The 27,850-nt window shown below is 48.5% G+C and overlaps 1 long non-coding RNA gene across 1 annotated transcript; it reads right to left on the bottom strand.

Annotated features, from left to right (window-relative positions):
- Positions 1-148: 148 nt before the first annotated feature.
- Positions 149-27,850, bottom strand: LOC147127772 (uncharacterized). The gene is made up of 3 exons (XR_015083741.1): positions 26,917-27,850; positions 12,307-12,500; positions 149-808 (listed from the first exon to the last, which is right to left on the bottom strand). It is a non-coding gene; the product is annotated as an uncharacterized LOC147127772 (long non-coding RNA).

Genomic DNA, 27,850 nt, shown 5'->3' with positions numbered 1-27,850 from the left:
ACGCGTCATACTTTCGGGTTAGAAAAAGAGTCACCATAATAACTCATATTTCATAAGAAATTAGATCACCATTGTGCCAAAGGTAATATATGATCATCTGTATTCCTATAGTTAACTATGTAAAGCTTAAATAGCATGATATAGGCCCTTTTAAGAATAAGAATAAGAAGGCCTTTATTGATCCCACAGTGGGGAAATGTTCAGTGTTACAGCAGCAAAGACATAGGTCACACAGGGATGGCGGCATAATGTAGCCATTAATGTATAACATTAACGGCAAACATTCAGGATCAAACCTATGTAAATATACACAATAACTATGTGTATATACACATCTACATAAAAAGTATGAAGGAACACTCATTTTAGCCTGTACATAGTAAAAACACTCTAAGTAAGTGACAGTGCTGCAGTGCTACAGTGAAATGTAAGGAACAGCATTGGATAAAAATAAAACTAGACTAACAGTAGTGGGGAATGTTGAGTATTGCACGATATAAGCTCGGGTGCAGGACTGCACAATTGCACTAATGTCCACCAGTTTGTAGAGACTACACAATGTTCTTGTTAAACAGTCTGACAGCAGCAGGCAAGAAGGAGCGGCGGAATCTCTCCTTTGCACAGCGAGCATGTAACAGTCTGTCAGTGAAGGAGCTGTGGAGTACTGTTAGGGTGCCCTGGAGGGGGTGGGCCGGGTTGTCCAGCATTGATGACAGCTTGGCCATCATCCTCTTGTCCCTCACTGAGTCCACAGAGTCCAGGGAGCAGCCCAGGACAGAGCCCTCCTGACCAGTTTGTCCAGCCGCTTCTTGTCCCGGGCCGCGACGCCACCGTCCATTTCAGAAAACAAACAAACAAGACATTACATTTTTTTAATTTAAAGTGGAAGTCAACCCAAACATATGCCTCACTAGTTGAAACTAGTGCTGTCAAATGATTAAAGTATTTAATCGCGATCACATTTTTTCATAGTTAACTCGTAATTAATCGCACATTTTATTTATTGCAAAACAAATCCGTTGATTTTTCTGTCCCATTATTTTCTTGAATTGTAATACTTTTAACATGAATAAGAGGATTTTCTTATGCAAATACTTTAAGAAAAGTCAAACCAAACATTTTTCAAGAATATGCTCTATGTAAGCCCACTAGTTGAAACAAAGCATCCTGATAAATATTGCGTTTGTGGAATAAAAGTTAATCCTTCTGTATTTAGCCACTGAGGGATGCCATTTTGTCACGTCTGTCGACTGAAAATGACATCACAAATGCCAAGGGCTCAGGTAACGAACAATCATAGCTCACCTATTTCCTGAAACTGAGCCACGATTGGTCGTTATTTGAGCCCTCAGGGCATCTGTGATGTCATTTTTAGTTGACAGAAGTGAGAAAATGGCCGACCCCTGACGCTATATTTTGCTGCTTGACTCATATTCCACAAAAGCAATATCATAATGCCTTGTTTCAATTAGGGGGCCTGCACAGAACATTCTTGGAAAAAAATGTTTGGGTTGACTTACCCTTCAATTGAGAGAGAGAAAAAAAATAAATAAAAAAAAAATAAAAAAACAACAACCCCAACACACCCCACCACCCGCGTCCGCGCAAGCACACACACACACAATCATTTACATTAGCGTTTTTCTGACAGATAGTCATTTTGATTTAAAACTACGAGAGCAGTCATTTTTACGCACGTCACTTTTATGATTGCGCTCATGGCTATGACTTCATCGACTAAAAAGATGATTACTCGCTGCTCGAGTGTCTAATAAAGGTATTTTGTTTATTAAAATTCTGTTTTGGGTATATTTTAATGTAAATTGTGTCAAATAAATCAATTGTAACCGAGCGGAAGGCAAGCCCCCTTTTTTTCCTCTTTTAAATGGTGCAGGTAGGTCTGGCAACAAATAAGAATGAGCAAGAGTGGCAACAATAACAATTTACTCAAGTTACATCAAGATAAATACGTTAGTCTACTTTAAATGAGTAAATATTTTACACTTCATCGCAAACCAAATCTGAACTAAAGTAGCTTTAATAGAAAAACAAACAAGTCACAGCAAACTCAATGCAAAATAACCAACCAAACAAACAAACACAGTCAAGGTTCTGTTAAAAGTTTGTCCAATTCATCTATCATCTTTAAAAGCCAACCTCATTGAGAGCGGGTTGTCATGATTACACTGGAGAGCGTATTGTGATAATGGTAATCTAGTTGAGAGCTTAATTACAACCGCAGCGGCCAACTGAAACGGAGAACACAGCTCTAGGATTTCTGTCGGTTAGATAAAAACAAAATCCTTAAAATCTTAATTACCTGCTGCAACTGAAGCCAAACAAACTCAAACCGCCACTCTGACCGTTGCACCAACAAGAGCCACTTGCTTCCCAGCAGCGTCCACGAAGATTACGGCAATGCACAGGTGTTGTGCATTGACTAATTTAAAGGCATGGGAGAGCGTGGGCGGCGAGACACTGGCGACATGTTCTCTGTCACTCGGAAAACTGAGTGCCCCAACTAACCACCTGGTTACAGTTGGTGGGCCGCTGAGATTGTCCCGTTCGGCTCTCGATCGTGCTGCGTGTGTCGTGCTGTTACAGCTGCTTTGGAGCAAACGGCATATTATTGTGTGAAGGTGAAGGCCTTCACACATGTTATTCCTACAGTTTATTATTATTCCACTCCACTTTTTCCCATTTTCACCCCCAAAAAACCCATTCATTTCCAATGGCACTTTCAACATTTCCCATTTCCACCATTCCAATTTCAAATTCACAACATTGATCTCATTCGGCTCATATTGGTCAAGCTTTTCAACACACCCCAAATTCCTATTTCCCACACATTCAACTCATTCAACCTTAAAAAACCCACAAAAATTCAACTATTCACCATTCATTTCCATTGCCATATTCAACTTTTCACATTTATACCATTCCAATTTACACAAATTCAAGTCATTCAACTCATTCAGCTCACATTCAACTTTTCACCGCCCCCAAAATTCCTACTTCCCACACATTCAAGACATTCACCCTTAAAAACCCACAAAAATTCCACTATTAACCATTCATTTCCATTGGAACAATAGACTTTTCACATTCACACCTTCCCAATTTCCCAAAATTCAAGTCATTCAACTCATTCAGCTCACATTCAGATTTTCAACACCCCCCAAATTCCTACTTTCCACACATTCAACTCATTCACTCTTAAAAAAGCCACACAATTTCACCATTAAATTCCAGTGGACCGGTGTTATTGCACCTTGATCTCCCCAGTGCGGCGGCCATTTTGGGCAAGGACATTTGCTAGACTGGGGATACTCAGACCGAGGTCTCCCCAGTGCGGCGGCCATCTTGGGCAGGGACATTAGCTAGACTGGGGATACTCACCCCGAGGTCTCCCCAGTGCGGCGGCCATCTTGGGCAGGGACATTAGCAAGACTGGGGATAATCACCCCGAAGTCTCCCCAGTGCGGCGGCCGTCTTGGGCAGGGACATTAGCTAGACTGGGGATACTCACCCTGAGGTATCTCCAGTGCGGCGGCCATCTTGGGCAAGGACATTAGCTAGACTGGGCATACTCACCCCGAGGTCTCCCCAGTGCGGCGGCCATCTTGGCCAGGGACATTTGCTAGACTGGGGATACTCAGACCGAGGTCTCCCCAGTGCGGCGGCCATCTTGGGCAGGGACATTAGCCAGACTGGGGATACTCACCCTGAGGTATCCCCAGTGCGGCGGCCATCTTGGGCAGGGACATTAGCTAGACTGGGGATACTCACCCCGAGGTCTCCCCAGTGCGGCGGCCATCTGGGCAGGGACATCAGCTACACTGGGGATACTCAGCCCGAGGTCTCCCCAGTGCGGTGGCCATCTTAGGCAGGGACATTAGCAAGACTGGGGATAATGACCCCGAGGTCTCCCCAGTGCGGCGGCCATCTTGGGCAGGTGCATTAGCTAGACTGGGGATACACACCCCGAGGTCTCCCCAGTGCGGCGGCAATCTTGGGCAGGGACATTAGCTAGACTTGGTATACTCACCCCGAGGTGTCCCCAGGCGGCGGCCATCTTGGGCAATGACATTAACTAGACTGGGGATACTCACCCCGATGTCTCTGGAGTGCGGCGGCCATCTTGGACAGGGACATTTGCTAGACTGGGGATATTCACCCCGAGGTCTCCCCAGTGCGGCGGCCATCTTGGGCAGGGACATTAGCTAGACTGGGGATAGTCACCCCGAGGTATCCCCAGTGCGGCAACCATCTTGGGCAGGGACATTAGCTACACTGGGGATACTCAGCCCGAGGTCTCCCCAGTGCGTCGGCCATCTTGGGCAGGGACATTAGCAAGACTGGGGATACTCACCCCGAGGTCTCCCCAGTGCGATGGCCATCTTGGGCAGGTGCATTAGCTAGACTGGTGATACTCACCCCAAAGTCTCCTCAGTGCGGCGGCCATCTTGGCCGTTTTGTCCAAAAATATTGGGACACCCAGAATTTTCATCCCTAGGTGTGCCTAATGAAACGGCCATGTTGTTCGAAAGTATTGGTACACCCCGATTTTTCACCCCCTGGTGTTTCTAATGAAGCAGCCATATTGTTCAAAAGTATTGGGACACCCAGAATTCTCTTTCCCAGGTGTCCCTAATGAAGCAGGCATGTTCAAAAGTATTGGAATCCCCCAATTTTTCATCCCCAGGTGTCCCTAATGAAGTGGCCATTTTGTTCAAAAATATTGGGACACCGATTTCTCATCCGCAGGTTCCGGCCTTCCCGAGATTCATTGTTTCCTTCCTTCCTTGCTTCCTAGTGTCCTTTCTTCCTCATTTCTTTGCCTCATCCTTTCCTTCCTATTATTTTGTATTCTTACTTTGTTTTCTTTCTTGCTTGTTTTCCTTGCTATCTTGGTTCCTTGCTTCCTCCCTTCCTTTGATTCCATCATTCTTTGTTTTCCTTATTTTTTTCCCCGACTTCCTTCCTTCATTGTTTCCTTACTTCCTCTTTTCTTGTTTCCCTTCGGATTTTTTTCAAGGTCATTCAACTTCATTCCAACGCATTCTGAGGTTTCCATACAGCTTCCTTTGCCTTCACACGCAATTTCTCCAGGAATAGCATTCTCTAGTTGTGTGAAGGCGAATGTTATTGTACACCTTCAACTTTATTAGTGTTATTATAGATTCTATTTTATTCCTCACACTTTTTTGGCATGCTTCTACTTCCACAGTTTTCACCCGATTCTCGCCATTCCAACTTGAATGGATTCCAAATATTCACGGCTTCCGTGGGTCCATTTTTTTCCCCCCCTAACTTTTATGGTTCCCCCAAAATTCCCTGTTTTTCATCCTAAAAAAAACCATTCCTTTTCAATGGCAAATTCAAAGTTCTAATATACTTCATATAACATATTTCATTCGATACACCCCATTCAGATTTCAAATTATTCGAAAAATTCTTTCCATCAGAATTTTCATGCGTGCCAATGGCGTGCTCTGAGCAGCCTCCGCGCCCGATGCGTTGGCCTCCCTTGTTGAAGCTCCACTCTTTCGAAAACAAAAACTAGCTCTTGGGACATGGAATGTCACCTCTCTGGCAGGGAAGGAGCCTGAGCTGGTGTGTGAGGCTGAGAGGTTCCGATTAGACATAGTCGGGCTCACCTCCACGCACAGCTTGGGTTCTGGTCCCAGTCCTCTCGAGAGGGGTTGGACACTCTTCCACTCTGGAGTTGCCCAGGGTGAGAGGCGCCGAGCAGGTGTGGGCATACTTATTGCCCCCCGGCTTGGCGCCTGTACATTGGGGTTTACCCCGGTGGACGAGAGGGTAGCCTCCCTCCGCCTGAGGGTGGGGGGACGGGGCCTGACTGTTGTTTGTGCTTATGCACCAAACGGCAGCGCAGAGTACCCACCCTTTTTGGAGTCCTTGGAGGGTGTGCCTGAGGGCGCTCCACCTGGGGACTCCATCGTTCTGCTGGGGGACTTCAATGCTCACGTGGGCAATGACAGTGAGACCTGGAGAGGTGTGATTGGGAGGAACGGCCCCCCCGATCTGAACCCGAGCGGTGTTCGGTTACTGGACTTCTGTGCTCATCACGGATTGTCCATAACGAACACCATGTTCAAGCATAAGGGTGTCCATATGTGCACTTGGCACCAGGATACCCTAGGCCGCAGTTCGATGATCGACTTTGTAGTCGTATCATCGGACTTGCGGCCGCATGTTTTGGACACTCGGGTGAAGAGAGGGGCGGAGCTGTCAACTGATCACCATCTGGTGGTGAGTTGGCTCCGATGGTGGGGGAAGATGCCGGTCCGACCTGGCAGACCCAAACGTATTGTGAGGGTTTGCTGGGAACGTCTGGCAGAATCCCCTGTCAGAAGGAGTTTCAACTCCCACCTCCGGCAGAACTTTTCCCACGTCCCGGGGGAGGCGGGGGACATCGAGTCCGAGTGGACCATGTTTCGCGCCTCCATTGTTGAGGCGGCCGATCGGAGCTGTGGCCGCAAGGTGGTCGGTGCCTGTCGTGGCGGCAATCCCCGAACCCGCTGGTGGACACCAGCGGTAAGGGATGCTGTCCAGCTGAAGAAGGAGTCCTATCGGGCCTTTTTGGCCTGCGGGACCCCGGAGGCAGCTGACGGGTACCGGCTGGCCAAGCGGAATGCAGCCCTGGCGGTTGCTGAGGCAAAAACCCGGGTGTGGGAGGAGCTCGGGGAGGCCATGGAAAATGACTTCCGGACGGCTTCGAGGAAATTCTGGTCCACCATCCGGCGTCTCAGGAGGGGGAAGCAGTGCACCATTAACACTGTTTATAGTGGAGATGGGGTGCTGCTGACCTCAACTCGGGACGTTGTGGGTCGGTGGGGAGAGTACTTCGAAGACCTCCTCAATTCCACCGACACGCCTTCCGCTGAGGAAGCAGAGCCTGGAGACTCTGAGGTGGGCTCTCCTATCTCTGGGGTTGAAGTCACCGAGGTAGTCAAAAAGCTCCTCGGTGGCAAAGCCCCGGGGGTGGATGAGATCCGCCCGGAGTTCATAAAGGCTCTGGATGTTGAGGGGCTGTCATGGTTGACACGTCTCTTCAGCATCGCGTGGACATCGGGGACAGTGCCTCTGGATTGGCAGACCGGGGTGGTGGTCCCCCTTTTTAAGAAGGGGGACCGGAGGGTGTGCTCCAATTACAGAGGGATCACACTCCTCAGCCTCCCCGGCAAGGTCTATTCAGGGGTGCTGGAGAGGAGGGTCCGTCGGAAGGTCGAATCCCGGATTCAGGAGGAGCAATGTGGTTTTCGTCCTGGCCGTGGAACAGTGGACCAGCTCTACACCCTCAGCAGTGTCCTCGAGGGTGCATGGGAGTTTGCCCAACCGGTCTACATGTGTTTTGTGGACTTGGAGAAGGCGTTCGACCGTGTCCCTCGGGGAGTTCTGTGGGGGGTGCTTCGGGAGTACGGGGTGCCGAGCCCCCTGATAAGGGCTGTCCGGTCCCTGTACCACCGATGCCAGAGTTTGGTCCGAATTGCCGGCAGTAAGTCGGATTCGTTTCCTGTGGGGGTTGGACTCCGCCAAGGCTGCCCTTTGTCACCGATTCTGTTCATAACCTTTATGGACAGAATTTCTAGGCGCAGCCGAGGGGGTCCGGTTTGGTGGCCTCAGTATTGCATTTCTGCTTTTTGCAGATGATGTAGTACTGTTGGCTTCTTCAAGCCGCGATCTCCAACTCTCGCTGGAGCGGTTCGCAGCCGAGTGTGAAACGGTCGGAATGAAGATCAGCACCTCCAAATCTGAGACCATGGTCCTCAGTCGGAAAAGGGTGGCGTGCCCTCTCCGGGTCGGGGATGAGATTCTGCCCCAAGTGGAGGAGTTCAAGTATCTTGGGGTCTTGTTCACGAGTGAGGGTAAGATGGAACGGGAGATCGACAGGCGGATCGGTGCAGCGTCTGCTGTGATGCGGACCCTGTATCGGTCTGTCGTGGTGAAGAAGGAGCTCAGCCGAAAGGCGAAGCTCTCAATTTACCGGTCGATCTACGTTCCTACTCTCACCTATGGTCATGAGCTGTGGGTCATGACCGAAAGAACAAGATCTCGGATACAAGCGGCCGAAATGGGTTTCCTTCGCAGGGTGTCCGGGCTCTCCCTTAGAGATAGGGTGAGAAGTTCGGCCATCCGGGAGGGACTCAGAGTCGAGCCGCTGCTCCTCCGCGTCGAGAGGAGCCAGTTGAGGTGGCTCGGGCATCTGATTAGGATGCCTCCTGGACGCCTCCCTGGTGAGGTGTTCCGGGCATGTCCCACCGGCAGGAGACCCCGAGGACGACCCAGAACACGCTGGAGAGACTATGTCTCCCGGCTTGCCTGGGAACGCCTTGGGATCCTTCCGGAAGAGCTGGAGGATGTTGCTGGGGAGAGGGAAGTCTGGGCTTCCCTGCTGAAGCTGCTGCCTCCGCGACCCGACTTCGGATAAGCGGGAGATAATGGATGGATGGATAACATATTTCATTCGATTCACCCCATTCAGATTTCAAATTATTCGAAAAATTCTTTCCATCAGAATTTTCATACGTGCCAATGGCGTGCTCTGAGCAGCCTCCGCGCCCGATGCGTTGGCCTCCCTTGTTGAAGCTCCACTCTTTCGATTTTTTTTTTCCAAGTCCACCTCCAGGCAGGACACCCGACAAGCCTATCCGGGAAAGAGGCACTACGAGTGGCCTCCCCGGCCGAGGCACCGGCCACCCCGGCAACAGACAACTGCAGACCGTCTCAACAATCTTGGCCTCTTTCACACTCCCACAGGCAACAAGGCATGTTTGTGTCAAGACAATCCTCTCTTGTCTCACCAAAGAAGAAACCAACGAAGCAAAGGCCCGGAGCCCACCAGAATCCACAAACACACTCTTCTGTCAATAAATTGAATTAGCGCGTCCGTGGCATGTATGCTATTGAGGTTCAAATCAGGGTTGGCAATTCGTGACCCGACGAAGAGGCGCCAATGTGACTCTTGATAAACAGGTTACAATTTACAGTCCCCTCGACCCTCACCCCAAGTCATCCTGGGGGTGTGAACCACACTTTACTAGGGCAAGTGCAACGCCTAGTGATGTGTGTGAAGATGGACCCGCTTACGTCCTCTCCAACTGGAAATGAATGAAAAATATGTGCTCATGTGTGTCCGACGTGTTCGTTTCTTTACAGTAGTGTAGAAGGAACACAATATCTCACATTGATCGACTCATCATATATTTTATTGTGATGTATGCAATCATGATTACGTTGACGTTTTGATGCAGTTATAAAATGAAAACAAATCAAACCATTTGTTTTAAGATCATGGAAGAGAAGTTCACTCGTTCATCAGAAGTTAGGCACTGAAATGGTTTGAGTAATAAAACATCTACACATTGCTGGTGATTTGTGCAAAACTCTGAAAATAGATAAAGAAAATTACAAAGTGGGAATCTTTCCAGCCTTATGCAAACAAAAACTTGGTTGGACGACGCCAGCCAATTCATACTAGGTCTTCATGCTAATGAGCATGAGAATGCTCATTAGCATGAAAGTTTAAGGGCGTGCAAAACTTTTCTCTCTCGCCACCAGGGCGGTGGCTCCAAGTTCATTTTCTCCGACCCATCTCTCTCTCTTAGACTCCTGAAAGATTTTTTTCTGTCTTTTCTTTTTTTTCCCTCTTCTTGTTCAAACCAACAGTGGTGTATGCGGCATTATTTATTTTGCCCAGCCAGGCAGGTTCAAAAGTGGTCCCAGTGTTTGAAAGGGCAAGGCCGCCCCGCTGCCCCACAAGCGCAGAACTGCCTCGGTACCCCGTTGAGGGCAACGTAAACATGGTCACCACCAAACACCGCTTTAGGTGCATGCAGAACCCCAAGGGCTTTTTAATCTTTTTGGGGGGTTAAATTTAAATTATTGGACTTCACTTTCTCCAGTTTTCCTTCCTCTCCTCCTAGTGCCTTGTGAGGCCACACTCCTTGTGAAGACGGTAGGTAAGCGCAGCTTGCAATTTCCTAAGTGCTACAATTGGTGTATCATTTTATTGGTGTATTATTTTATTTGCACGTTATTCAACCTCAAATCGGTACGCCATTCACCTTTCATTACACACACACTCATTCTTATTCCTCCCTTTTTCCATTTATCAAGCCCATTTGTGTCCATGTTCAGTCAAGTTTTCAGGATACAACCTTGTCTGATTTTTGTGTATGTTAAGTAGAAATAGAAAATAAACCATTGTCATATCCATAAATTCAGTGTGAGTTGTGTGTGTTTAAATTAAAGTGTCAGTCCGTAATCTGGTAACTCGAATTTACATTATTCAAATGTAGCTCCTTCATGCCATGTCATCTTCCACACCGCTTATCCTGTACAGGGTCACAGGGAGGCACTAGCGCCTATCCCAGCTGACCATGGGTGAAAGGTGGACTACACCCTGAACTGGTCACCAGCCAGTCGCAGGGCACACACACAGACACAGTCACTGAGTGGGAGCCGATCCCACGCTGCCCGCCCACAACTCAGGCGAGTATACTGCTACACCATCAGCGACCTAGCTCCTTCATATAAAGACTAAATTAACAAGGATTTTTCAGCCCATTTTTGCCTAGAATGAATCCAAAATGCCATAGTCCACCTAGTGGTGATCAAGATTTAGTTAATTAAATTTCAACTCGCTGTCTACTTGTTACATGATTTTTAAAACCCCATAATCTATCATCGCGACAGCCATTTCTCAGAGGACTGCCTGGTGAATTTTCGCCAGTACAAAGTGGATTGGTGGGGAAATTAAACCTGAAAGCAACACTGTGTCATGTCAGTTTTTGTTGATTATGGCGGCGCTATGTGGACAAAAGCGGTAGTGTTTTGACAAAAGTCAATCACATTTCCCATGCGCGCCAGCGTGTAGTGTCGTGAAATCCTGAGGTCTCGCTAGCTTGCAAGTTGGACTGAATTGCATTTCTATTTCCAGTGGCTGTGTGAAAGATGAATAGCAATGAATCTAGTTTTGTTCAAACAATAGTTTTGGTTTTTTTGGGGCTTCTGCCGTGACACCAGTAATAGCGTGTAGACGTTTGAGTTCCTTATAGCGAGAGGAGGAAGTAAGCCGTAAAGCAATTCAGGACATTTGTGTTTTTTGTGTGCCAGGGTTGCTTCCATCCTCAAAGTTGTTTAGTGCTAGTAAAAATGATACAGACCCCCCCCCAGGGCATGACAAAAGTCCCATTCAACACTTATAAGTCAATGTTTCATCAAAAGAGTTGAGAAAAAAAATTATTACGGTCAATTTCCTGCCCAGTGCTGCTTTAAAACTGTCACATGTTCCACAATCAAACCTGATAGAGGCCAAAGCTGTGAATAAATCAAACTGTTAGCTAAAAGATTACATAATATGAGCATTAAGGCACAAATGTCAGCTTCGCTGTCAAGCACGATGTCAGGTATATACTGTTGTATAAAAAAAATAAATAAAAAAAAAAAAATCAACTTTTTAATAAACACACGTTACCATTTACACGTATGAATACTACATCAATGCTGTTTAAAGATTGCCACTTGACTCTGGATCGAGGACGTAAGGCTCCACAATATATTCTTCCATCTTGATTACTATTTACTGTTTGGTGACGCGCACAGCAGCCGGCTTTCGGACAATGTCATGAAAGGGGCACGGGGAGGGTCAGGATTTTAGTGAGTCACGCGTCATACTTTCGGGTTAGAAAAAGAGTCACCATAATAACTCATATTTCATAAGAAATTAGATCACCATTGTGCCAAAGGTAATATATGATCATCTGTATTCCTATAGTTAACTATGTAAAGCTTAAATAGCATGATATAGGCCCTTTTAAGAATAAGAATAAGAAGGCCTTTATTGATCCCACAGTGGGGAAATGTTCAGTGTTACAGCAGCAAAGACATAGGTCACACAGGGATGGCGGCATAATGTAGCCATTAATGTATAACATTAACGGCAAACATTCAGGATCAAACCTATGTAAATATACACAATAACTATGTGTATATACACATCTACATAAAAAGTATGAAGGAACACTCATTTTAGCCTGTACATAGTAAAAACACTCTAAGTAAGTGACGGTGCTGCAGTGCTACAGTGAAATGTAAGGAACAGCATTGGATAAAAATAAAACTAGACTAACAGTAGTGGGGAATGTTGAGTATTGCACGATATAAACTCGGGTGCAGGACTGCACAATTGCACTAATGTCCACCAGTTTGTAGAGACTACACAATGTTCTTGTTAAACAGTCTGACAGCAGCAGGCAAGAAGGAGCGGCGGAATCTCACCTTTGCACAGCGAGCATGTAACAGTCTGTCAGTGAAGGAGCTGTGGAGTGCTGTTAGGGTGCCCTGGAGGGGGTGGGCCGGGTTGTCCAGCATTGATGACAGCTTGGCCATCATCCTCTTGTCCCTCACTGAGTCCACAGAGTCCAGGGAGCAGCCCAGGACAGAGCCCTCCTGACCAGTTTGTCCAGCCGCTTCTTGTCCCGGGCCGCGACGCCACCGTCCATTTCAGAAAACAAATAAACAAGACATTACATTTTTTTAATTTAAAGTGGAAGTCAACCCAAACATATGCCTCACTAGTTGAAACTAGTGCTGTCAAATGATTAAAGTATTTAATCGCGATCACATTTTTTCATAGTTAACTCGTAATTAATCGCACATTTTATTTATTGCAAAACAAATCCGTTGATTTTTCTGTCCCATTATTTTCTTGAATTGTAATACTTTTAACATGAAGAGGATTTTCTTATGCAAATACTTTAAGAAAAGTCAAACCAAACATTTTTCAAGAATATGCTCTATGTAAGCCCACTAGTTGAAACAAGGCATCCTGATAAATATTGCGTTTGTGGAATAAAAGTTAATCCTTCTGTATTTAGCCACTGAGGGATGCCATTTTGTCACGTCTGTCGACTGAAAATGACATCACAAATGCCAAGGGCTCAGGTAACGAACAATCATAGCTCACCTATTTCCTGAAACTGAGCCACGATTGGTCGTTATTTGAGCCCTCAGGGCATCTGTGATGTCATTTTTAGTTGACAGAAGTGAGAAAATGGCCGACCCCTGACGCTATATTTTGCTGCTTGACTCATATTCCACAAAAGCAATATCATAATGCCTTGTTTCAATTAGGGGGCCTGCACAGAACATTCTTGGAAAAAAAATGTTTGGGTTGACTTACCCTTCAATTGAGAGAGAGAAAAAAACAAAAAACAAAAAAACAACCCCAACACACCCCACCACGCGCGTCCGCGCAAGCACACACACACACAATCATTTACATTAGCGTTTTTCTGACAGATAGTCATTTTGATTTAAAACTACGAGAGCAGTCATTTTTACGCACGTCACTTTTATGATTGCGCTCATGGCTATGACTTCATCGACTAAAAAGATGATTACTCGCTGCTCGAGTGTCTAATAAAGGTATTTTGTTTATTAAAATTCTGTTTTGGGTATATTTTAATGTAAATTGTGTCAGATAAATCAATTGTAACCGAGCGGAAGGCAAGCCCCCTTTTTTTCCTCTTTTAAATGGTGCAGGTAGGTCTGGCAACAAATAAGAATGAGCAAGAGTGGCAACAATAACAATTTACTCAAGTTACATCAAGATAAATACGTTAGTCTACTTTAAATGAGTAAATATTTTACACTTCATCGCAAACCAAATCTGAACTAAAGTAGCTTTAATAGAAAAACAAACAAGTCACAGCAAACTCAATGCAAAATAACCAACCAAACAAACAAACACAGTCAAGGTTCTGTTAAAAGTTTGTCCAATTCATCTATCATCTTTAAAAGCCAACCTCATTGAGAGCGGGTTGTCATGATTACACTGGAGAGCGTATTGTGATAATGGTAATCTAGTTGAGAGCTTAATTACAACAGCAGCGGCCAACTGAAACGGAGAACACAGCTCTAGGATTTCTGTCGGTTAGATAAAAACAAAAATCCTTAAAATCTTAATTACCTGCTGCAACTGAAGCCAAACAAACTCAAACCGCCACTCTGACCGTTGCACCAACAAGAGCCACTTGCTTCCCAGCAGCGTCCACGAAGATTACGGCAATGCACAGGTGTTGTGCATTGACTAATTTAAAGGCATGGGAGAGCGTGGGCGGCGAGACACTGGCGACATGTTCTCTGTCACTCGGAAAACTGAGTGCCCCAACTAACCACCTGGTTACACAAACAGTTGGTGGGCCGCTGAGATTGTCCCGTTCGGCTCTCGATCGTGCTGCGTGTGTCGTGCTGTTACAGCTGCTTTGGAGCAAACGGCATATTATTGTGTGAAGGTGAAGGCCTTCACACATGTTATTCCTACAGTTTATTATTATTCCACTCCACTTTTTCCCCATTTTCACCCCCAAAAAACCCATTCATTTCCAATGGCACTTTCAACATTTCCCATTTCCACCATTCCAATTTCAAATTCACAACATTGATCTCATTCGGCTCATATTGGTCAAGCTTTTCAACACACCCCAAATTCCTATTTCCCACACATTCAACTCATTCAACCTTAAAAAACCCACAAAAATTCAACTATTCACCATTCATTTCCATTGCCATATTCAACTTTTCACATTTATACCATTCCAATTTACACAAATTCAAGTCATTCAACTCATTCAGCTCACATTCAACTTTTCACCGCCCCCAAAATTCCTACTTCCCACACATTCAAGACATTCACCCTTAAAAACCCACAAAAATTCCACTATTAACCATTCATTTCCATTGGAACAATAGACTTTTCACATTCACACCTTCCCAATTTCCCAAAATTCAAGTCATTCAACTCATTCAGCTCACATTCAGATTTTCAACACCCCCCAAATTCCTACTTTCCACACATTCAACTCATTCACTCTTAAAAAAGCCACACAATTTCACCATTAAATTCCAGTGGACCGGTGTTATTGCACCTTGATCTCCCCACCTGGGGACTCCATCGTTCTGCTGGGGGACTTCAATGCTCACGTGGGCAATGACAGTGAGACCTGGAGGTGAGACCTGGAGAGGTGTGATTGGGAGGAACGGCCCCCCCGATCTGAACCCGAGCGGTGTTCGGTTACTGGACTTCTGTGCTCATCACGGATTGTCCATAACGAACACCATGTTCAAGCATAAGGGTGTCCATATGTGCACTTGGCACCAGGATACCCTAGGCCGCAGTTCGATGATCGACTTTGTAGTCGTATCATCGGACTTGCGGCCGCATGTTTTGGACACTCGGGTGAAGAGAGGGGCGGAGCTGTCAACTGATCACCATCTGGTGGTGAGTTGGCTCCGATGGTGGGGGAAGATGCCGGTCCGACCTGGCAGACCCAAACGTATTGTGAGGGTTTGCTGGGAACGTCTGGCAGAATCCCCTGTCAGAAGGAGTTTCAACTCCCACCTCCGGCAGAACTTTTCCCACGTCCCGGGGGAGGCGGGGGACATCGAGTCCGAGTGGACCATGTTTCGTGCCTCCATTGTTGAGGCGGCCGATCGGAGCTGCGGCCGCAAGGTGGTCGGTGCCTGTCGTGGCGGCAATCCCCGAACCCGCTGGTGGACACCAGCGGTAAGGGATGCTGTCCAGCTGAAGAAGGAGTCCTATCGGGCCTTTTTGGCCTGCGGGACCCCGGAGGCAGCTGACGGGTACCGGCAGGCCAAGCGGAATGCGGCTCTGGCGGTTGCTGAGGCAAAAACCCGGGTGTGGGAGGAGTTCGGGGAGGCCATGGAAAATGACTTCCGGACGGCTTCGAGGAAATTCTGGTCCACCATCCGGCGTCTCAGGAGGGGGAAGCAGTGCACCATTAACACTGTTTATAGTGGAGATGGGGTGCTGCTGACCTCAACTCGGGACGTTGTGGGTCGGTGGGGAGAGTACTTCGAAGACCTCCTCAATTCCACCGACACGCCTTCCACTGAGGAAGCAGAGCCTGGAGACTCTGAGGTGGGCTCTCCTATCTCTGGGGCTGAAGTCACCGAGGTAGTCAAAAAGCTCCTCGGTGGCAAAGCCCCGGGGGTGGATGAGATCCGCCCGGAGTTCATAAAGGCTCTGGATGTTGAGGGGCTGTCATGGTTGACACGACTCTTCAACATCGCGTGGACATCGGGGACAGTGCCTCTGGATTGGCAGACCGGGGTGGTGGTCCCCCTTTTTAAGAAGGGGGACCGGAGGGTGTGCTCCAATTACAGAGGGATCACACTCCTCAGCCTCCCCCGGGTCTATTCAGGGGTGCTGGAGAGGAGGGTCCGTCGGAAGGTCGAATCCCGGATTCAGGAGGAGCAATGTGGTTTTCGTCCTGGCCGTGGAACAGTGGACCAGCTCTACACCCTCAGCAGGGTCCTCGAGGGTGCATGGGAGTTTGCCCAACCGGTCTACATGTGTTTTGTGGACTTGGAGAAGGCGTTCGACCGTGTCCCTCGGGGAGTTCTGTGGGGGGTGCTTCGGGAGTACGGGGTACCGAGCCCCCTGATAAGGGCTGTCCGGTCCCTGTACCACCGATGCCAGAGTTTGGTCCGAATTGCCGGCAGTAAGTCGGATTCGTTTCCTGTGGGCGTTGGACTCCGCCAAGGCTGCCCTTTGTCACCGATTCTGTTCATAACCTTTATGGACAGAATTTCTAGGCGCAGCCGAGGTGTCGAGGGGGTCCGGTTTGGTGGCCTCAGTATTGCATCTCTGCTTTTTGCAGATGATGTAGTACTGTTGGCTTCTTCAAGCCGCGATCTCCAACTCTCGCTGGAGCGGTTCGCAGCCGAGTGTGAAACGGTCGGAATGAAGATCAGCACCTCCAAATCTGAGACCATGGTCCTCAGTCGGAAAAGGGTGGCGTGCCCTCTCCAGGTCGGGGATGAGATTCTGCCCCAAGTGGAGGAGTTCAAGTATCTTGGGGTCTTGTTCACGAGTGAGGGTAAGATGGAACGGGAGATCGACAGGCGGATCGGTGCAGCGTCTGCTGTGATGCGGACCCTGTATCGGTCTGTCGTGGTGAAGAAGGAGCTCAGCCGAAAGGCGAAGCTCTCAATTTACCGGTCGATCTACGTTCCTACTCTCACCTATGGTCATGAGCTGTGGGTCATGACCGAAAGAACAAGATCTCGGATACAAGCGGCCGAAATGGGTTTCCTTCGCAGGGTGTCCGGGCTCTCCCTTAGAGATAGGGTGAGAAGTTCGGCCATCCGGGAGGGACTCAGAGTCGAGCCGCTGCTCCTCCGCGTCGAGAGGAGCCAGTTGAGGTGGCTCGGGCATCTGATTAGGATGCCTCCTGGACGCCTCCCTGGTGAGGTGTTCCGGGCATGTCCCACCGGCAGGAGACCCCGAGGACGACCCAGAACACGCTGGAGAGACTATGTCTCCCGGCTTGCCTGGGAACGCCTTGGGATCCTTCCGGAAGAGCTGGAGGATGTTGCTGGGGAGAGGGAAGTCTGGGCTTCCCTGCTGAAGCTGCTGCCTCCGCGACCCGACTTCGGATAAGCGGGAGATAATGGATGGATGGATGGATCTCCCCAGTGCGGCGGCCATTTTGGGCAAGGACATTTGCTAGACTGGGGATACTCAGACCGAGGTCTCCCCAGTGCGGCGGCCATCTTGGGCAGGGACATTAGCTAGACTGGGGATACTCACCCCGAGGTCTCCCCAGTGCGGCGGCCATCTTGGGCAGGGACATTAGCAAGACTGGGGATAATCACCCCGAAGTCTCCCCAGTGCGGCGGCCGTCTTGGGCAGGGACATTAGCTAGACTGGGGATACTCACCCTGAGGCATCTCCAGTGCGGCGGCCATCTTGGGCAAGGACATTAGCTAGACTGGGCATACTCACCCCGAGGTCTCCCCAGTGCGGCGGCCATCTTGGCCAGGGACATTTGCTAGACTGGGGATACTCAGACCGAGGTCTCCCCAGTGCGGCGGCCATCTTGGGCAGGGACATTAGCCAGACTGGGGATACTCACCCTGAGGTATCCCCAGTGCGGCGGCCATCTTGGGCAGGGACATTAGCTTGACTGGGGATACTCACCCCGAGGTCTCCCCAGTGCGGCGGCCATCTGGGCAGGGACATCAGCTACACTGGGGATACTCAGCCCGAGGTCTCCCCAGTGCGGTGGCCATCTTAGGCAGGGACATTAGCAAGACTGGGGATAATGACCCCGAGGTCTCCCCAGTGCGGCGGCCATCTTGGGCAGGTGCATTAGCTAGACTGGGGATACACACCCCGAGGTCTCCCCAGTGCGGCGGCAATCTTGGGCAGGGACATTAGCTAGACTTGGTATACTCACCCCGAGGTGTCCCCAGGCGGCGGCCATCTTGGGCAATGACATTAACTAGACTGGGGATACTCACCCCGATGTCTCTGGAGTGCGGCGGCCATCTTGGACAGGGACATTTGCTAGACTGGGGATATTCACCCCGAGGTCTCCCCAGTGCGGCGGCCATCTTGGGCAGGGACATTAGCTAGACTGGGGATAGTCACGCCGAGGTATCCCCAGTGCGGCAACCATCTTGGGCAGGGACATTAGCTACACTGGGGATACTCAGCCCGAGGTCTCCCCAGTGCGTCGGCCATCTTGGGCAGGGACATTAGCAAGACTGGGGATACTCACCCCGAGGTCTCCCCAGTGCGATGGCCATCTTGGGCAGGTGCATTAGTTAGACTGGTGATACTCACCCCAAAGTCTCCTCAGTGCGGCGGCCATCTTGGCCATTTTGTCCAAAAATATTGGGACACCCAGAATTTTCATCCCTAGGTGTGCCTAATGAAACGGCCATGTTGTTCGAAAGTATTGGTACACCCCGATTTTTCACCCCCTGGTGTTTCTAATGAAGCAGCCATATTGTTCAAAAGTATTGGGACACCCAGAATTCTCTTTCCCAGGTGTCCCTAATGAAGCAGGCATGTTCAAAAGTATTGGAATCCCCCAATTTTTCATCCCCAGGTGTCCCTAATGAAGTGGCCATTTTGTTCAAAAATATTGGGACACCGATTTCTCATCCGCAGGTTCCGGCCTTCCCGAGATTCATTGTTTCCTTCCTTCCTTGCTTCCTAGTGTCCTTTCTTCCTCATTTCTTTGCCTCATCCTTTCCTTCCTATTATTTTGTATTCTTACTTTGTTTTCTTTCTTGCTATCTTGGTTCCTTGCTTCCTCCCTTCCTTTGATTCCATCATTCTTTGTTTTCCTTATTTTTTTCCCCGACTTCCTTCCTTCATTGTTTCCTTACTTCCTCTTTTCTTGTTTCCCTTCGGATTTTTTTCAAGGTCATTCAACTTCATTCCAACGCATTCTGAGGTTTCCATACAGCTTCCTTTGCCTTCACACGCAATTTCTCCAGGAATAGCATTCTCTAGTTGTGTGAAGGCGAATGTTATTGTACACCTTCAACTTTATTAGTGTTATTATAGATTCTATTTTATTCCTCACACTTTTTTGGCATGCTTCTACTTCCACAGTTTTCACCCGATTCTCGCCATTCCAACTTGAATGGATTCCAAATATTCACGGCTTCCGTGGGTCCATTTTTTTCCCCCCCTAACTTTTATGGTTCCCCCAAAATTCCCTGTTTTTCATCCTAAAAAAAAACATTCCTTTTCAATGGCAAATTCAAAGTTCTAATATACTTCATATAACATATTTCATTCGATTCACCCCATTCAGATTTCAAATTATTCGAAAAATTCTTTCCATCAGAATTTTCATGCGTGCCAATGGCGTGCTCTGAGCGGCCTCCGCGCCCGATGCGTTGGCCTCCCTTGTTGAAGCTCCACTCTTTCGATTTTTTTTTTCCAAGCCCACCTCCAGGCAGGACACCCGACAAGCCTATCCGGGAAAGAGGCACTACGAGTGGCCTCCCCGGCCGAGGCAAAATGACCCCTTATGATGAGTAAAATTAACGGACCACGTTTTCCCTCGCCCGGACGCGGGTCACCGGGGCCCCCTTCTGGAGCCAGGCCTGGAGGTGGGGCTCGATGGCGAGCGCCTGGTGGCCGGGCCTGCACCCATGGGGCCCGGCCGGGCTCAGCCCGAAAAGGATACGTGGGTCCCCCTTCCCATGGGCTCACCACTGGTGGGAGGGGCCAAAGGGGTCGGGTGCAGTGTGAGCTGGGCGGCGGCGGAAGACGGGGACCTTGGCGGTCCGATCCCCGGCAGCAAAAACTAGCTCTTGGGACATGGAATGTCACCTCTCTGGCAGGGAAGGAGCCTGAGCTGGTGTGTGAGGCTGAGAGGTTCCGATTAGACATAGTCGGGCTCACCTCCACGCACAGCTTGGGTTCTGGTCCCAGTCCTCTCGAGAGGGGTTGGACACTCTTCCACTCTGGAGTTGCCCAGGGTGAGAGGCGCCGAGCAGGTGTGGGCATACTTATTGCCCCCCGGCTTGGCGCCTGTACATTGGGGTTTACCCCGGTGGACGAGAGGGTAGCCTCCCTCCGCCTGAGGGTGGGGGGACGGGGCCTGACTGTTGTTTGTGCTTATGCACCAAACGGCAGCGCAGAGTACCCACCCTTTTTGGAGTCCTTGGAGGGTGTGCCTGAGGGCGTTCCACCTGGGGACTCCATCGTTCTGCTGGGGGACTTCAATGCTCACGTGGGCAATGACAGTGAGACCTGGAGAGGTGTGATTGGGAGGAACGGCCCCCCCGATCTGAACCCGAGCGGTGTTCGGTTACTGGACTTCTGTGCTCATCACGGATTGTCCATAACGAACACCATGTTCAAGCATAAGGGTGTCCATATGTGCACTTGGCACCAGGATACCCTAGGCCGCAGTTCGATGATCGACTTTGTAGTCGTATCATCGGACTTGCGGCCGCATGTTTTGGACACTCGGGTGAAGAGAGGGGCGGAGCTGTCAACTGATCACCATCTGGTGGTGAGTTGGCTCCGATGGTGGGGGAAGATGCCGGTCCGACCTGGCAGACCCAAACGTATTGTGAGGGTTTGCTGGGAACGTCTGGCAGAATGCCCTGTCAGAAGGAGTTTCAACTCCCACCTCCGGCAGAACTTTTCCCACGTCCCGGGGGAGGCGGGGGACATCGAGTCCGAGTGGACCATGTTTCGCGCCTCCATTGTTGAGGCGGCCGATCGGAGCTGTGGCCGCAAGGTGGTCGGTGCCTGTCGTGGCGGCAATCCCCGAACCCGCTGGTGGACACCAGCGGTAAGGGATGCTGTCCAGCTGAAGAAGGAGTCCTATCGGGCCTTTTTGGCCTGCGGGACCCCGGAGGCAGCTGACGGGTACCGGCTGGCCAAGCGGAATGCAGCCCTGGCGGTTGCTGAGGCAAAAACCCGGGTGTGGGAGGAGTTCGGGGAGGCCATGGAAAATGACTTCCGGACGGCTTCGAGGAAATTCTGGTCCACCATCCGGCGTCTCAGGAGGGGGAAGCAGTGCACCATTAACACTGTTTATAGTGGAGATGGGGTGCTGCTGACCTCAACTCGGGACGTTGTGGGTCGGTGGGGAGAGTACTTCGAAGACCTCCTCAATTCCACCGACACGCCTTCCGCTGAGGAAGCAGAGCCTGGAGACTCTGAGGTGGGCTCTCCTATCTCTGGGGTTGAAGTCACCGAGGTAGTCAAAAAGCTCCTCGGTGGCAAAGCCCCGGGGGTGGATGAGATCCGCCCGGAGTTCATAAAGGCTCTGGATGTTGAGGGGCTGTCATGGTTGACACGTCTCTTCAGCATCGCGTGGACATCGGGGACAGTGCCTCTGGATTGGCAGACCGGGGTGGTGGTCCCCCTTTTTAAGAAGGGGGACCGGAGGGTGTGCTCCAATTACAGAGGGATCACACTCCTCAGCCTCCCCGGCAAGGTCTATTCAGGGGTGCTGGAGAGGAGGGTCCGTCGGAAGGTCGAATCCCGGATTCAGGAGGAGCAATGTGGTTTTCGTCCTGGCCGTGGAACAGTGGACCAGCTCTACACCCTCAGCAGTGTCCTCGAGGGTGCATGGGAGTTTGCCCAACCGGTCTACATGTGTTTTGTGGACTTGGAGAAGGCGATCGACCGTGTCCCTCGGGGAGTTCTGTGGGGGGTGCTTCGGGAGTACGGGGTGCCGAGCCCCCTGATAAGGGCTGTCCGGTCCCTGTACCACCGATGCCAGAGTTTGGTCCGAATTGCCGGCAGTAAGTCGGATTCGTTTCCTGTGGGGGTTGGACTCCGCCAAGGCTGCCCTTTGTCACCGATTCTGTTCATAACCTTTATGGACAGAATTTCTAGGCGCAGCCGAGGTGTCGAGGGGGTCCGGTTTGGTGGCCTCAGTATTGCATCTCTGCTTTTTGCAGATGATGTAGTACTGTTGGCTTCTTCAAGCCGCGATCTCCAACTCTCGCTGGAGCGGTTCGCAGCCGAGTGTGAAACGGTCGGAATGAAGATCAGCACCTCCAAATCTGAGACCATGGTCCTCAGTCGGAAAAGGGTGGCGTGCCCTCTCCGGGTCGGGGATGAGATTCTGCCCCAAGTGGAGGAGTTTAAGTATCTTGGGGTCTTGTTCACGAGTGAGGGTAAGATGGAACGGGAGATCGACAGGCGGATCGGTGCAGCGTCTGCTGTGATGCGGACCCTGTATCGGTCTGTCGTGGCGAAGAAGGAGCTTAGCCGAAAGGCGAAGCTCTCAATTTACCGGTCGATCTACGTTCCTACTCTCACCTATGGTCATGAGCTGTGGGTCATGACCGAAAGAACAAGATCTCGGATACAAGCGGCCGAAATGGGTTTCCTTCGCAGGGTGTCCGGGCTCTCCCTTAGAGATAGGGTGAGAAGTTCGGCCATCCGGGAGGGACTCAGAGTCGAGCCGCTGCTCCTCCGCGTCGAGAGGAGCCAGTTGAGGTGGCTCGGGCATCTGATTAGGATGCCTCCTGGACGCCTCCCTGGTGAGGTGTTCCGGGCATGTCCCACAGGCAGGAGACCCCGAGGACGACCCAGAACACGCTGGAGAGACTACGTCTCCCGGCTTGCCTGGGAACGCCTTGGGATCCTTCCGGAAGAGCTGGAGGATGTTGCTGGGGAGAGGGAAGTCTGGGCTTCCCTGCTGAAGCTGCTGCCTCCGCGACCCGACTTCGGATAAGCGGGAGATAATGGATGGATGGATAACATATTTCATTCGATTCACCCCATTCAGATTTCAAATTATTCGAAAAATTCTTTCCATCAGAATTTTCATGCGTGCCAATGGCGTGCTCTGAGCAGCCTCCGCGCCCGATGCGTTGGCCTCCCTTGTTGAAGCTCCACTCTTTCGATTTTTTTTTTCCAAGTCCACCTCCAGGCAGGACACCCGACAAGCCTATCCGGGAAAGAGGCACTACGAGTGGCCTCCCCGGCCGAGGCACCGGCCACCCCGGCAACAGACAACTGCAGACCGTCTCAACAATCTTGGCCTCTTTCACACTCCCACAGGCAACAAGGCATGTTTGTGTCAAGACAATCCTCTCTTGTCTCACCAAAGAAGAAACCAACGAAGCAAAGGCCCGGAGCCCACCAGAATCCACAAACACACTCTTCTGTCAATAAATTGAATTAGCGCGTCCGTGGCATGTATGCTATTGAGGTTCAAATCAGGGTTGGCAATTCGTGACCCGACGAAGAGGCGCCAATGTGACTCTTGATAAACAGGTTACAATTTACAGTCCCCTCGACCCTCACCCCAAGTCATCCTGGGGGTGTGAACCACACTTTACTAGGGCAAGTGCAACGCCTAGTGATGTGTGTGAAGATGGACCCGCTTACGTCCTCTCCAACTGGAAATGAATGAAAAATATGTGCTCATGTGTGTCCGACGTGTTCGTTTCTTTACAGTAGTGTAGAAGGAACACAATATCTCACATTGATCGACTCATCATATATTTTATTGTGATGTATGCAATCATGATTACGTTGACGTTTTGATGCAGTTATAAAATGAAAACAAATCAAACCATTTGTTTTAAGATCATGGAAGAGAAGTTCACTCGTTCATCAGAAGTTAGGCACTGAAATGGTTTGAGTAATAAAACATCTACACATTGCTGGTGATTTGTGCAAAACTCTGAAAATAGATAAAGAAAATTACAAAGTGGGAATCTTTCCAGCCTTATGCAAACAAAAACTTGGTTGGACGACGCCAGCCAATTCATACTAGGTCTTCATGCTAATGAGCATGAGAATGCTCATTAGCATGAAAGTTTAAGGGCGTGCAAAACTTTTCTCTCTCGCCACCAGGGCGGTGGCTCCAAGTTCATTTTCTCCGACCCATCTCTCTCTCTTAGACTCCTGAAAGATTTTTTTCTGTCTTTTCTTTTTTTTCCCTCTTCTTGTTCAAACCAACAGTGGTGTATGCGGCATTATTTATTTTGCCCAGCCAGGCAGGTTCAAAAGTGGTCCCAGTGTTTGAAAGGGCAAGGCCGCCCCGCTGCCCCACAAGCGCAGAACTGCCTCGGTACCCCGTTGAGGGCAACGTAAACATGGTCACCACCAAACACCGCTTTAGGTGCATGCAGAACCCCAAGGGCTTTTTAATCTTTTTGGGGGGTTAAATTTAAATTATTGGACTTCACTTTCTCCAGTTTTCCTTCCTCTCCTCCTAGTGCCTTGTGAGGCCACACTCCTTGTGAAGACGGTAGGTAAGCGCAGCTTGCAATTTCCTAAGTGCTACAATTGGTGTATCATTTTATTGGTGTATTATTTTATTTGCACGTTATTCAACCTCAAATCGGTACGCCATTCACCTTTCATTACACACACACTCATTCTTATTCCTCCCTTTTTCCATTTATCAAGCCCATTTGTGTCCATGTTCAGTCAAGTTTTCAGGATACAACCTTGTCTGATTTTTGTGTATGTTAAGTAGAAATAGAAAATAAACCATTGTCATATCCATAAATTCAGTGTGAGTTGTGTGTGTTTAAATTAAAGTGTCAGTCCGTAATCTGGTAACTCGAATTTACATTATTCAAATGTAGCTCCTTCATGCCATGTCATCTTCCACACCGCTTATCCTGTACAGGGTCACAGGGAGGCACTAGCGCCTATCCCAGCTGACCATGGGTGAAAGGTGGACTACACCCTGAACTGGTCACCAGCCAGTCGCAGGGCACACACACAGACACAGTCACTGAGTGGGAGCCGATCCCACGCTGCCCGCCCACAACTCAGGCGAGTATACTGCTACACCATCAGCGACCTAGCTCCTTCATATAAAGACTAAATTAACAAGGATTTTTCAGCCCATTTTTGCCTAGAATGAATCCAAAATGCCATAGTCCACCTAGTGGTGATCAAGATTTAGTTAATTAAATTTCAACTCGCTGTCTACTTGTTACATGATTTTTAAAACCCCATAATCTATCCATCGCGACAGCCATTTCTCAGAGGACTGCCTGGTGAATTTTCGCCAGTACAAAGTGGATTGGTGGGGAAATTAAACCTGAAAGCAACACTGTGTCATGTCAGTTTTTGTTGATTATGGCGGCGCTATGTGGACAAAAGCGGTAGTGTTTTGACAAAAGTCAATCACATTTCCCATGCGCGCCAGCGTGTAGTGTCGTGAAATCCTGAGGTCTCGCTAGCTTGCAAGTTGGACTGAATTGCATTTCCATTTCCAGTGGCTGTGTGAAAGATGAATAGCAATGAATCTAGTTTTGTTCAAACAATAGTTTTGGTTTTTTTGGGGCTTCTGCCGTGACACCAGTAATAGCGTGTAGACGTTTGAGTTCCTTATAGCGAGAGGAGGAAGTAAGCCGTAAAGCAATTCAGGACATTTGTGTTTTTTGTGTGCCAGGGTTGCTTCCATCCTCAAAGTTGTTTAGTGCTAGTAAAAATGATACAGACCCCCCCCAGGGCATGACAAAAGTCCCATTCAACACTTATAAGTCAATGTTTCATCAAAAGAGTTGAGAAAAAAAATTATTACGGTCAATTTCCTGCCCAGTGCTGCTTTAAAACTGTCACATGTTCCACAATCAAACCTGATAGAGGCCAAAGCTGTGAATAAATCAAACTGTTAGCTAAAAGATTACATAATATGAGCATTAAGGCACAAATGTCAGCTTCGCTGTCAAGCACGATGTCAGGTATATACTGTTGTATAAAAAAAATAAATTAAAAAAAAAAATCAACTTTTTAATAAACACACGTTACCATTTACACGTATCAATACTACATCAATGCTGTTTAAAGATTGCCACTTGACTCTGGATCGAGGACGTAAGGCTCCACAATATATTCTTCCATCTTGATTACTATTTACTGTTTGGTGACGCGCACAGCAGCCGGCTTTCGGACAATGTCATGAAAGGGGCACGGGGAGGGTCAGGATTTTAGTGAGTCACGCGTCATACTTTCGGGTTAGAAAAAGAGTCACCATAATAACTCATATTTCATAAGAAATTAGATCACCATTGTGCCAAAGGTAATATATGATCATCTGTATTCCTATAGTTAACTATGTAAAGCTTAAATAGCATGATATAGGCCCTTTTAAGAATAAGAATAAGAAGGCCTTTATTGATCCCACAGTGGGGAAATGTTCAGTGTTACAGCAGCAAAGACATAGGTCACACAGGGATGGCGGCATAATGTAGCCATTAATGTATAACATTAACGGCAAACACTCAGGATCAAACCTATGTAAATATACACAATAACTATGTGTATATACACATCTACATAAAAAGTATGAAGGAACACTCATTTTAGCCTGTACATAGTAAAAACACTCTAAGTAAGTGACAGTGCTGCAGTGCTACAGTGAAATGTAAGGAACAGCATTGGATAAAAATAAAACTAGACTAACAGTAGTGGGGAATGTTGAGTATTGCACGATATAAGCTCGGGTGCAGGACTGCACAATTGCACTAATGTCCACCAGTTTGTAGAGACTACACAATGTTCTTGTTAAACAGTCTGACAGCAGCAGGCAAGAAGGAGCGGCGGAATCTCACCTTTGCACAGCGAGCATGTAACAGTCTGTCAGTGAAGGAGCTGTGGAGTGCTGTTAGGGTGCCCTGGAGGGGGTGGGCCGGGTTGTCCAGCATTGATGACAGCTTGGCCATCATCCTCTTGTCCCTCACTGAGTCCACAGAGTCCAGGGAGCAGCCCAGGACAGAGCCCTCCTGACCAGTTTGTCCAGCCGCTTCTTGTCCCGGGCCGCGACGCCACCGTCCATTTCAGAAAACAAATAAACAAGACATTACATTTTTTTAATTTAAAGTGGAAGTCAACCCAAACATATGCCTCACTAGTTGAAACTAGTGCTGTCAAATGATTAAAGTATTTAATCGCGATCACATTTTTTCATAGTTAACTCGTAATTAATCGCACATTTTATTTATTGCAAAACAAATCCGTTGATTTTTCTGTCCCATTATTTTCTTGAATTGTAATACTTTTAACATGAAGAGGATTTTCTTATGCAAATACTTTAAGAAAAGTCAAACCAAACATTTTTCAAGAATATGCTCTATGTAAGCCCACTAGTTGAAACAAGGCATCCTGATAAATATTGCGTTTGTGGAATAAAAGTTAATCCTTCTGTATTTAGCCACTGAGGGATGCCATTTTGTCACGTCTGTCGACTGAAAATGACATCACAAATGCCAAGGGCTCAGGTAACGAACAATCATAGCTCACCTATTTCCTGAAACTGAGCCACGATTGGTCGTTATTTGAGCCCTCAGGGCATCTGTGATGTCATTTTTAGTTGACAGAAGTGAGAAAATGGCCGACCCCTGACGCTATATTTTGCTGCTTGACTCATATTCCACAAAAGCAATATCATAATGCCTTGTTTCAATTAGGGGGCCTGCACAGAACATTCTTGGAAAAAAAATGTTTGGGTTGACTTACCCTTCAATTGAGAGAGAGAAAAAAAAAAAA

This window comes from Filicampus tigris, chromosome 20, assembly GCF_054856515.1.
Source record: "Filicampus tigris isolate MCC_2025a chromosome 20, RoL_Ftig_1.0, whole genome shotgun sequence".
NCBI lineage: Eukaryota > Metazoa > Chordata > Actinopteri > Syngnathiformes > Syngnathidae > Filicampus > Filicampus tigris.
Note: the sequence above shows the minus strand (reverse complement) of the source record. Positions and strands in the feature narration are given on the sequence as shown.